This window comes from Mauremys reevesii, linkage group 2 (assembly GCF_016161935.1).
Source record: "Mauremys reevesii isolate NIE-2019 linkage group 2, ASM1616193v1, whole genome shotgun sequence".
Lineage (NCBI taxonomy): Eukaryota > Metazoa > Chordata > Testudines > Geoemydidae > Mauremys > Mauremys reevesii.
Window position 1 is genome coordinate 77,611,621 of NC_052624.1, and position 11,435 is coordinate 77,623,055.

General features: G+C 40.8%; 1 protein-coding gene across 1 annotated transcript in view; it reads right to left on the bottom strand.

The window, feature by feature from the left end:
• MTURN (maturin, neural progenitor differentiation regulator homolog) overlaps positions 1-6,845 on the bottom strand; it is a 38,588-nt gene extending 31,743 nt beyond the window's left edge. The window contains exon 1 of the mRNA XM_039522199.1: positions 6,807-6,845. The gene's annotated coding sequence lies outside the window, so the exon portion shown is untranslated. The remainder of the gene's footprint in view (positions 1-6,806) is intronic.
• Between the last annotated feature and the right edge of the window lie 4,590 nt (positions 6,846-11,435).

Below are 11,435 nucleotides of genomic sequence, written 5' to 3' on the forward strand. Positions count from 1 at the left end.
TAATGAATCCTTACAGCCCCCTCTGAAACATATATTGTTATCTCCATTTAATAGGTAGGGAATCTGAGACAGGTTTTGAATGAGATATTTAAAAGTCTTATTGCAGCACATGCAGTCAAAACCTTATCACATCCTGCATTAGTAGCCATTTAAATCAGACTGTAAATTTTCTGAGGCAGGAATCTTTGTCCTTTATACATGCATACTTTCAAAACTGCCAAATAGCAATCCAAAATGAAGAAGTCCCTCACTCCAAATGAGCGAGACTTGGTTGGTCTCTGTCGCTCACAGAGATTATTTTCACTAGTGTGTTTGTGGCACAGCCAGAGTTCTCAGGATCAAAGGATTGCAACATTCTGAGATGGATAGGATGCCATTGAAAATCTGGGCAGCAGTTTGGATTTTTGCCTTTGAGAAAACAAACAGAAAAGAGACAGTTCTTAGGAAGAAACAATTAACGCTTGTTTGAGTAGACAAGTAGATGGTCAGTGGAGATGAACTCTGTCTAAGCCTTTTCAACAACATATTGTGTAAATCACTGATGATTTTGTTAATGGCATACTTTGAAAGCTCCAAACAGTGAAGGCTGAATTTGGGGAAGAGGGATTGTCTCTGGGAAGTGGGTGAAGGAATGAAGAAAAAGCTGACCTTGTCTGCTACACCAAGTAAAGAATACAAAGGGGAAGATACAATCTGGGTCCCTCATGGAGATACATTTATTTTTCAATCCATCAGTGGGACACAATGGCATAAATGCCTTTTATCATTCAGACTGTGACAGCTGCCCTTCCAATGTATTCAGGCTAAATTTGCCAAATAATTTTAAAGAGACAGTGGTATCTACAGTGATTGACAATAAAAAGGTGACATTTACCCTGAGTATTACTATGGTATGACCATAGGATTATATAAAAAGGTAATTATCAATATTGTAAAGGTGACCACTGCTATTGTACAGGTTTTCCATCATCCCAGATATAAAGGGCCACACATGGAAGGAAATACCAACCACATGCACCTTCTGGCAGATAAGCCAATTTACTAGCATTTGCATTGCTTTGCTGAAAAAGTACTCAGATACTGTGGTGATGAATGCAGTCTCAAAACCTAGAAAGCTAGCTTGGTAACCAGTAGGGTGACCAGAAGTCCCGATTTTATAGGGAGAGTCCTGATATTTTGGGATTTGTCTTATGTAGGCACCTATTAACCCTGCACCCTCTGTCCCAATTTTTTACACTTGCTATCTAGTCATCCTAGGAACCAGAAACTGTCCTTGTCTTCTGCTGAGGGGAGGGAAAAACAGGACAATGAGTGCTCCTGTGTAAGTATATCCCACAATTACTATGCTGTCCTGGAGATCTTAGTTGACTCACTATGTGTCACGCAAGTGCTGTCTGCACTGCAATCCTGGAGCATGGTGGAATGATAAAAGGGTGCAGAACACCAGAGTGAGGTAGAATATCTGAAAGATTCCTGGAATACAGTCAAATTGCTGGACAAGAACAGGAGACAGTTTGCCTGCTGTATTTGTGCTCTTTTGAATACTGAGCTAATGTTTTCTGCTATATTGTCCAGAGGACTTAATATCTGACAAATCCAGTTCAGGAGCATGCTGCCTTCAGGGTTCGTTTTGTTCTGTTGTTGCTGTTTGTTTTTGTTTTAAGAGCCCTCTTTGGTCTGTTTGATTAATTGCCAAGTAATTCACACTAATTTGCTTGACCAGCTGTCAGAACAAAATTGTCCTCCCGTGGTCCCCATTATCCACACTTTCTTCAGGTCTAAATACAGAAAGGACATTAGCGTGAACTTCAGTGCATTATTAGAGATATTTCCCTGCTGTGCCTCATTGTTGTATCACATAGGACCAGATCCCTAGATGCCTTTGGATGCTACGTGGATCGGGATTTAAAATCAATGGTCGTAGGAGCCTGAATACCTTTGAGGATTAGAGCCATAGTGCTTAGTGAACCATACTCTGTCAGGGCAGTTTGGCCCATTAATGATGGGGTGGTAGCCTTGGCTCTCTGCATATGCCTATGAAAAGAACCCTTTGAATCCTAACAAAGATGCAGTAGAAGCCTGAATCCATTGAAGCCAATGCCAAAACGCTCATAAGCCTTGACTGCACTGGGGAAAATTTCTAAATGATTCCTACTCTTGCTAACTCCGCTTCAGCTGCATTGGTGAGCAGCTCTGGGAGCTCTAGTGTAGGGAAGGGTCCTGCCACTGGTGTCATTTTCAGCACCATGTCTATTAAACTTGCTCTGGAGTGGTGCAATAGGCATGGCATTAAAAATAGCTGCAGCTGTGGGACCTTTAGCTGCACTAGGACTCCCAGTGTTGCTAACACTGGTGCAGATGATCTAGTGTTAGCAATCATAGGAAATGTTCAGACACCCTAATATTCTGATAAAGCATACTGAGCCTTTGAGAGACTCAAATAGAGTATCCTCTAGTCTAGCACAGCAATTCTCAACCTGCGGGTCATCAAGTGATAGACAATAAGTCACACCCGTCAGCTGACAGCTGAAAAAATCCCTGGCTCACTGGCATACCTTCAACCAAACACTTTGGACAAACCATCCTGTTTGGAAACATGACTGTCTGAGTCTAGGTCATTAGTATCCTTTTAATTGCTTATTACTTGACTCCTTAGAAAACTCAATTTCTCAGACTGCATAGAAAGTGAGTTGTAGTGAATCTTTTTTAATACGGAGTCTGTTATTTTTCTACCAGTTGTCAAGGCAGACGGAGAAGACACAAGAGCAAGGAAGCTGCAAAATGATGCCAGCTGAGAGGAAGACATTGTTGGGAGGAGGGGGGGAACATGGCTTAGAAACATCTTTTTTTCTCAGCTCTATTTTTAGATCTAGGCTTTTTTCTTTTTTTCCCTAGGTTAAAATCTAAACACAATAAATTTGCTGCTCCTAGCTTTGAAGTCAATGGCAAAAATCCCACTGAGTTGAAGAATCATAGAAATTTAAGGCTGGAAGGGACCTTGAAAGGTTCTCTCGTCCACCCCCCAAACTGAGGCAGGATTAAGTATACCTAGATCATCCCTAACAAGAGTTTGTTTGACCTGTTCTTAAAACCCTCCAGTGATGCAGATTGATTTTAGTGGGGAAGGATCATGCACACACTGAAGTGAAGATAATTTAATCAGGGTATGACAAATCCTCTTCCCTGGTGAGAATCATTTTCTGCAGAATTTAAGCTTTCATTTTGGTTGTGAAGATCACCTGCTAAATGTGACTGGAGTGTAACTTGATGCAGTGTTATCTTCCTGGCTCTGCAGACAGGCAGTTCCAGTGCCTCTGTTGCTGCTTATAGCTTTGCTCAACAGCAGCAGCAGTATCCTTCTTTGCCTCCTGGCCTGGAGTATTAAGTCATGTTTCTGGGTACTGTTAAATAGCAGCACATGCCACTCCAAACTGCATTCAAATACTGGATGTTATGTATTAAGTGCTGACAATATGCTAGTGTTTGTGAGTAGGATGTTGAAATACAATGGTGATGTTTGACCATGCAGCAAAGTTAGGAGGCATAACAGGCTAGATTCTTCTCTGATGTAACTCTATTGGCTTCAGTGGAGTTACACCAGGCATGAATATAACTCAGGGCTTGGCTACACTGGAGAGTTGCAGGGCTGGTGGTGGGTTTACAGCGCTGCAACTTACTCACTGTCCACACTTGCAAGGCACATACAGCGCTGGCTGTACTCCTGCTCTGCCTCGGGTATAACTATTGCAGCGCTGGTGATGCAGCGCTGCTCTGCCAGTGTGGCCACCAAAAGCACTGTAATTGGCCTCCAGAATTTTCCCATAATGCTTTTAACTAAAGAACTCTTTGTTTTGTTGTGAACTTGGGGCTCCCAGAGCTGCTTATCTAAAAAACAAACACAGCTCCTGTTTGCTGTGAATGAGGCAGGCAGGGGGATGAATGTCTACAACTAGTGTTTGCTTGAGGAAAGAAACAGCGGGGGGGGGGGAGGGAAAGGGAGTCTGTCGGGGCAGCTGCTTATCTGGTCTGCAGGCTATTTGCATTTAAGAGTGAATGAGGGGTCGGGGAAATGGTCAGAATTTGCAGTGCAGGGAGCTGAGTGACACAGTGGGAGCATGAACGAGGAGCTGAGAGGAGCCGAGGGTTACACTGATATCACTTTGGGCAAACTTAAAAGAAAGGAAGGGATCAGAACTTGCAAGGCAGGGAGCTGACACACAGTGTCAGCTCCAAAAATCCACTCTCTCTCTCCCCCATGCTCCCTGTCACACTCCACCCCACCCCCCTCTTTTGAAAAGAACGTTGCAGCCACTTGAACGCTGGGATAGCTGCCCATAATGCACCACTCCCAACACCGCTGCAAATGTGGCCACACTGCAGCGCTGGTAGCTGTCAGTGTGGCCACACTCCAGCGCTTTCCCTACACAGCTGTACGAAGACAGCTGTAACTCCCAGCGCTGCACACCTGCAAGTGTAGCCAAGCCCTCAGTCCATTTTTATTCAGCTGAAGCCCTGAGGATCCCTCCGTTTACCCCCTCTCTAACTTTTCTCTCAAAGCCCATCCCTGCAGTTTGCATCCTACCTCACAAAGATGAAAAACACACTGCACTAGCGAATAATTTTAAAACAGTGGAGTAGTCAATTTGATTTTTCTTGGAACATTTGGAAGTTGGGATGATGTAAAATTGTTTAGTATTTGGTATCCATTTGAAAATGGAACATTTCTGGTCCTACCTTCACCATAGCTATAAGTTGGACCTCCTGATCATAGGAATGACAAGTTGTGAACTTGACCTAGATTATTAGGAGTTGATGTCATTAGGGAGGTAGTTTCCCCTAGATTTGCATTAAGTCTTGGGTTCAACCTAAGATCACAGTCGTGAAGCACCATGATCTCCACAGATCACCAAATAGGACAATTTTCTATCATTTTATTATATTAAAATAAGAACACAGGCTCGCTGACACTGTCTATCCCTATTTCTCAGATGAATAGCTCCACCAGTATAAAAGGTATTTTCATAATAATTCCAAATCAGCTGATTGCTTGGAGTGCCAGAATTTTTAATGACTTACTATTTTAAAAATATGTAAATTGACTCATCACCCATCATCTCTTTAGATATGTAAATTTATTGAAAAAGATGCCACTTCTCCTTCTTGAGATACAGACAAGCCCTGATGCTTAGTTTTATGTGCACAAATCTGGGTTTCCAGTACTGGTGATTTTAAATGCATTGCTTTGTTTTCCTTACCATGGCTGAGAGAAGCACTAGACAAATGATTATGTGTGTGGCAATACAGGAAGTTACACTAGTATAGATAAATTGCTATAGTTATATGGCTATAACTCCTCATGTGGAATCAGAGTGCCTTTTTCTGGTTTAGCTTATGTTGGCTTGGAAGTGGTTTAAGCTAAACTGGAGAAAGCCACTCTTATTCCATAATAAGAGCATCCATGTATACCACTATAACTCTAGTGGTTTAAGAATACCAGTATAGCTTCTTGTGTAGGTGACAAGCCCTACATTTATTGAGGATGGTGTGGGACATTAAGGTCTATCACAGGACTAGATCAGATGATCTATTCCTGGCTCTGCTGACTTCCTTTGTGACCTGGCCAAGTCACTTAACCTGCCTTTGCCTACTTCACAGGGATGCTCGCTAAAATCTATAACATCTATGACATTCTCTACTGGAATTTTCTTGTGTGTTATTGTTAAGCATAAATACCACAAAAAGACTGCAGCATCAAGGTTTAATATTATGTTTCTGGGATAGAGTAAATAGTTTCTTAGTTTTTTTGAATCCCAGAACATGTATATTATTTGTATAGTTATGGGGCCATTCCACATAACATACTTGTCATACTTTGAACTCTGGTTCTGGTAACTGGGAAGCAGATGTTGAGTCATTAGATTAACTGTCCACCAAACATGATACCTTGGCTGAGTGATACATTATGGGACTGATCCTCCTCTTGTTTACACTGATATTAATTCTCTTTGTCGGTGTGTAACCTTTGGGTGGGCTAGAGATTACTTCATTGCCCTTCTCCAGTGTCTAAAAAAACCTGCAACTCCCATAGAAAAGTAGCTGGAGACTCAGAGTTGAGTCTCTAAGGATTTTCAGCAAGGATTGCACAGGGTCAACCTCCCCACATTCAAGTCTCAAAAAGAACTAAAGAAATTAAACAACTTTATAAAATCTTATGATAAACAAATCTAATTTTTACTGCATAAACATGGCTAGTTTATAATCCACAGACATTATCTACACAGTTATACATAAATATCAAGAAAAATTAAAATCTGAACAGTTCAGTCCCCACAGAAACACAATGAGAAGAAACAGAATTCCCAAAAGCTTAGGTCGACTTCCCCTAAGTCTCAGTTAGAGTCTTTGATCACCAAATCTATACAGTCTGCTGAGTCTAAAATAACATCTTCCCTCCACTTGCTTATAACAATCTTCAACTGGAATCCATGCAGACTCTTCCTCTGCTGAAATCACTGTTTGCCAGTCAGCTAACTGATTAACCAATCACTCAGTTAAGTGTATAGATTAAAAAAAAAAAACACCCAGTTACAAGAAAATACAAAACTGAGAATAGTAAAATATAAATGACTTTCCCTATTACTACATTTAAAGAAAAGTTGGTGAATCGCGCTAGTTGAGACAATTTAAAACAATTTGGCTAAAATCAAAACAACATTCAAAGCATACAATTAAAATAGAATAACTTATTTTCCCCTCCCAATTTCCCCTTGCTATAATTAACATTGCCCAGTAACAATGTCACTAACCTGCTGCAAAATGCTTCAGAGTTAGAGAAAACAGCCTGCTTTCTGCTCCTGGGCTCAGCTTCTCCCAACCTAAGCTTCTCCCAGCTGCCCCTGCCCTGACTGCTTACCCTCATGAAGTCTGACCCCCAGCAACAGAAGAACCTATTGGAGCATATCCAAAACTACCACACCCAATTCCAGAAAGCTTCTGGAAGATTCAGCCTAGCAACAATGACCCAGACACAACAAACTCCTACCTCCCCTTGATGGGTCTCTCAGAGAGATATCTTCGTATTAGGCACATGGGTTACAAGTGGATTTACTCTTACTATATACACTAGCATGGGAGAAGAATCTTTAGCTGGTATAATGTATTTTCCTCACTTACAAAAGGCTGCACAGACTATTTTGTAACAAGATGGGTCAACTGCAAAGCTGGCTTTCAGTGTGGGACAGTTATGAAGTCACAGAGAACCCTTCACTTGTAGGGCTCATAATCTGTCAGCATCCTTTTCCCAGCATGCTCTTCTGACCTGCCTCCCCATGCAATCCACCATTTCACTTTGAAAAAGGAACAAAGGGACATTCCAGCATCACAGCAATCAGTGCCCTTCCATCTGCCTTTCTTCTCCCCCACCAGACAAGCCCCAGATCCCTTGCCCAGTTGCTAAATTGTCCTGTCCCTACATTACTACTTACATCAGGGGTTGGCAACCTTCCAGAAGTGCTGTGCCGAGTCTTCATTTATTCACTCTGATTAAAGGTTTCGCGTGCCAGTAATACATTTTAACATTTTTAGAAGGTCTCTTTCTATAAGTCTATAATATATAACTAAACTATTGTTGTATGTAAAGTAAATGAGGTTTTAAAAAATGTTTAAGAAGCTTCATTTAAAATTAAATTAAAATGCAGAGCCCCCCGGACTGGTGGCCAGGACCCTGGCAGTGTGTGTGCCACTGAAAATCAGCTCGCGTGCCACCTTCGGCACAAGTGCCATAGGTTGCCTACCCCTGACCTACATAGTTTCCTGCCAACTGTTTTATTTCACCCAGGGCCTTACAAAACCTGGGGCCTACTCTTGGTAGAACATAAGCATCTAAAGCTTGTTTGGAACATGGGAATAAAAATCATGTTGTTCAATGTAATATTTGATAGCTGTTTTCCTGAGCAGATGCTCAGTTATTTTTTGCTAGTGATTATAACGTCTGGCAGCCAACAAGATGTTAATTAGAATTTAAGGAAGTAACAGACCTAAGAAGAAAGAGGCGTCCCTCCAGGTTACCAGAGTACGATGGTGGAAGAGCTTATGGGGTGGCTGGTGCTGTGAAGTTAAAAACCTGTTTGCATATTGGAGCTAAGACTTTGCATAGAGAATTTTTTTTATATAGAACCAGGGCCCTGTGTGTCTGTCCCATGGCTTTTTGCATCGGGGTCTAGCATATAGCTGAGCTGGCAATAATTTGAGCAAAAATTTTCATGCAAGTCTATGCAAAATTTTCAACCAATTATTTAGCATATTTCACACTGCCCTAAATTATCTATTTTTGCAAAGGTTATGGGGAATTGACAATTAATCATAACAAAACCTGTGAAAACAAAAACAATCTACCTGTGCGGATTTTAGCAGAGGTGCCCTCCAACAGATGCAACATTTTCAGATTGACTTATTAGCCTGTTTAATTTTCAAAAGTCACTCAGTGACCTCAGAGCCTAAATCTCATGGACAGTCAATGGGATTTAGGCTCCTAAATGACTGAGTAACTTTTAAAATGGGGCTTGGGTTCCTAAATCATGTAGGTGCTTTTGAAAATGTTACCAATGGCATGATAAATGAAGCCTAAGGCTAGGAGACAGGGAGCCCTGAGTTCTACTCCCACAATTGCTACTAAATGCCATTAATACTTTGCAGTTACATAGGACTATTAAATAATAGGCTGTTAATAGGAAAATATTGTTATTTATACTTTATAGATGGAGAGATTGAGAATCAGAAGCTAGTCACTTGGTAACATTTTCAAAAACACCTCAGTGATTTAGGAGGCTACATCTCATTTTTAGACTTTATTTAGGAAGTTACAGGTTTCACTGAAAGAAAATGAGACTTAAGCCTTGTGAACCCGGTAGCGTTTTCAACATTTTTGTTGTTGCTGTCGCTATACAGATCAAACAAAACAAAAAGAGCACAGCTACATTGCTTTGCCTAAAGCAGCTTCAGCTACTTCCCCTGTGAATCACAGCATCCAGGCAGTACTGCTCTTTTTCAAAATAAGCACACAGCATTTTGGGCAGGGATCCCAAGGTGCAATGTTCTGCTAGGCTCAATGTGTTATAGGCTGTTTATCTCAGTGGATTGTGGGACACCTAGTGGAACTGAGTGGAATTCTAGGACTTGAGGTCAAACTCATGATTCCGTCCACAGTCTCTCACAATTCATTAGGGTTTTGCTAGCCAGTACATTTTCAAACTGTTTCGGGATCAAACAAATTTTCAAACCACTGTCAGGTAGCATGGAGGAAAAACTATTGCAAGCTTTCACCCTCTGTCCTTAGCCAGTGACAGGAACAAAATAAAACCTACATTTCACCCCTCTACTCCAGGGCAGTGGACACTCCCACCCTCTCATTCAAATCCCTCCTAAAAAAATAAAAATAATCTCCTTCTACAGAACCTTTCCCAGAGCCGCAAGATAGTGGCAGCAATGATGAATGCCTTGTCTAGCCCAGGATTTAAAGGGTTGACGTTGGCTCAAGCTATGAGAGTAGTTAGCTCAGTCAATTTAACACCTTCTAAAACGCTAGCCAACAAAAAGCAGTTGTACTTTAGAATGTGATAAACTGTTAACTAGGGAAAATTTTGGCTTTAGTACAAATCTAACATCACACTTTTAAATCCTAGGGCTCGTCTATGCTTAACATGCTATAGCAGCTCAGCTCAGAAATTCGGCGGCATTTCAGCGAGTGCTCCACCGCCGCCATGGTCCTTCGTCTGGCGCCCGCCAGACAAAAAGGTTGGGGACCACTGGGTTACACAATGAAGCATGAAGAGCTGCCGTAAATAAAAATATCCTCCACTCCAAATTAACTCCAAGCGACACTTTCATTAGTTTCCCAGTTTAAAAGAAAACACATACACATTTGGATTGCTAAACTTCATTTTTTATTTAAATAAACTGAATTTGAAAGAGAAAAAAATGATATAGCTTTACACTGCAAATTATTTTTTCACATAACTGTAAACACGTGTATGTTTAGCCTATAATAAAGTAAACTATGCAAATAAACTTTAGGCACAGTATTCTCCAAATAGTTATATGTACTTCAATTTTGTATTATTCCTGAGTACCCATTTCTCTGACCCTAGAGAAAAAAAAACACAAGTGAGAACGTTTTCCTATCAGCCTTTCCTCTTAAACCAATTGGTTAAGTCTGGTTTCTGAGAACATGGGATGTTCCAATTTGTTTTGCTGGAACATCAAGGAATACAGCATGGGTACACGAGAAGCCATAAAACCTTTTGAGGGAGTGGGATACAAGTGTGGCCTATGCTGACCTTTCGGGTATATATATTTTAGGTCTTCTGGCTTGATGAGTGCTGACTCGGTACTGTTAGTGTGCCTACTATCTTAGACATGATCATAAGCAATGTCTGGTATATTCCTTTTTATGTTGTCTTATCCCCTTTTAAACTGCATACACTCGAAGAATAATCAGAACACTTACTATGAAACACCCCATATTTTAGAGGGCACAATGCAGCCACTGAATAACTTATAATGCGTTGTTGCAGTAATTAGCTACTTCACTGCTTATCTAACATGTAAGTCAAGGGAAATTCAGGATGATATTTTGGAAGCACCATTACTACTAATTAGGTTGCAAACACACATTCAGTTAAATAGCTGCTATACCAATTGTTAAGACCAAAGCTTTTGCAGCTTGCTAGGAGAGAGCACCTGTATTCCCTTTGCTCACAGAGAAAAATCAAATCATTTTGGTTATAAACCAACTGTATTTTTTAATTATGCGTTAAAATATGTATACATATCATATTCTTTTAGAACCAAATATTTTTAAAAAAACATATGTACAAGAAAGATGCCTCTTTAAATATATATCGAATGCAGGAAAATAATCTGGGTTTTATAACCTTCCTTCAAAATTTCCCTAGTGCCCTCCAATGCATTTTTTTTAAAAAGAGAAAAAAAACCCTAACAAACAGGGAAACAAAACCACATGAATGATGGTAGACTACCACTGATAGACAAAAGCCAGGAAAGTAAACATTTAGCTTTGTATTTCCTGGCTTACATTAGACGCCTACTGCCACTTGCCTTATGCCATGTGGGTAACAGCTGAAATTGAACTGTGTGTGGAGTGGGCAGCATGAACCTCATGCATCACTTAAGTCCCATGTATGCACAAAATGAAACAAACAAAAAAACCTTACAGGGGTAAATGTTTCTTGCTCTGAAGAATGACAGGACCCATTGTCCCTCATGAGATCCATGCCAAGGAACAACTTGGGGAAAACTCCATGTAGGGAACCTTGGAGAAGGCGGGCTGCTTCCAGTTGCATCTTATAACTGTTTATTCATCCGTTTGGTGTAATCATCTTGTAGCAATGGGCTCTAGCCCTGCAGTTGCAAATATC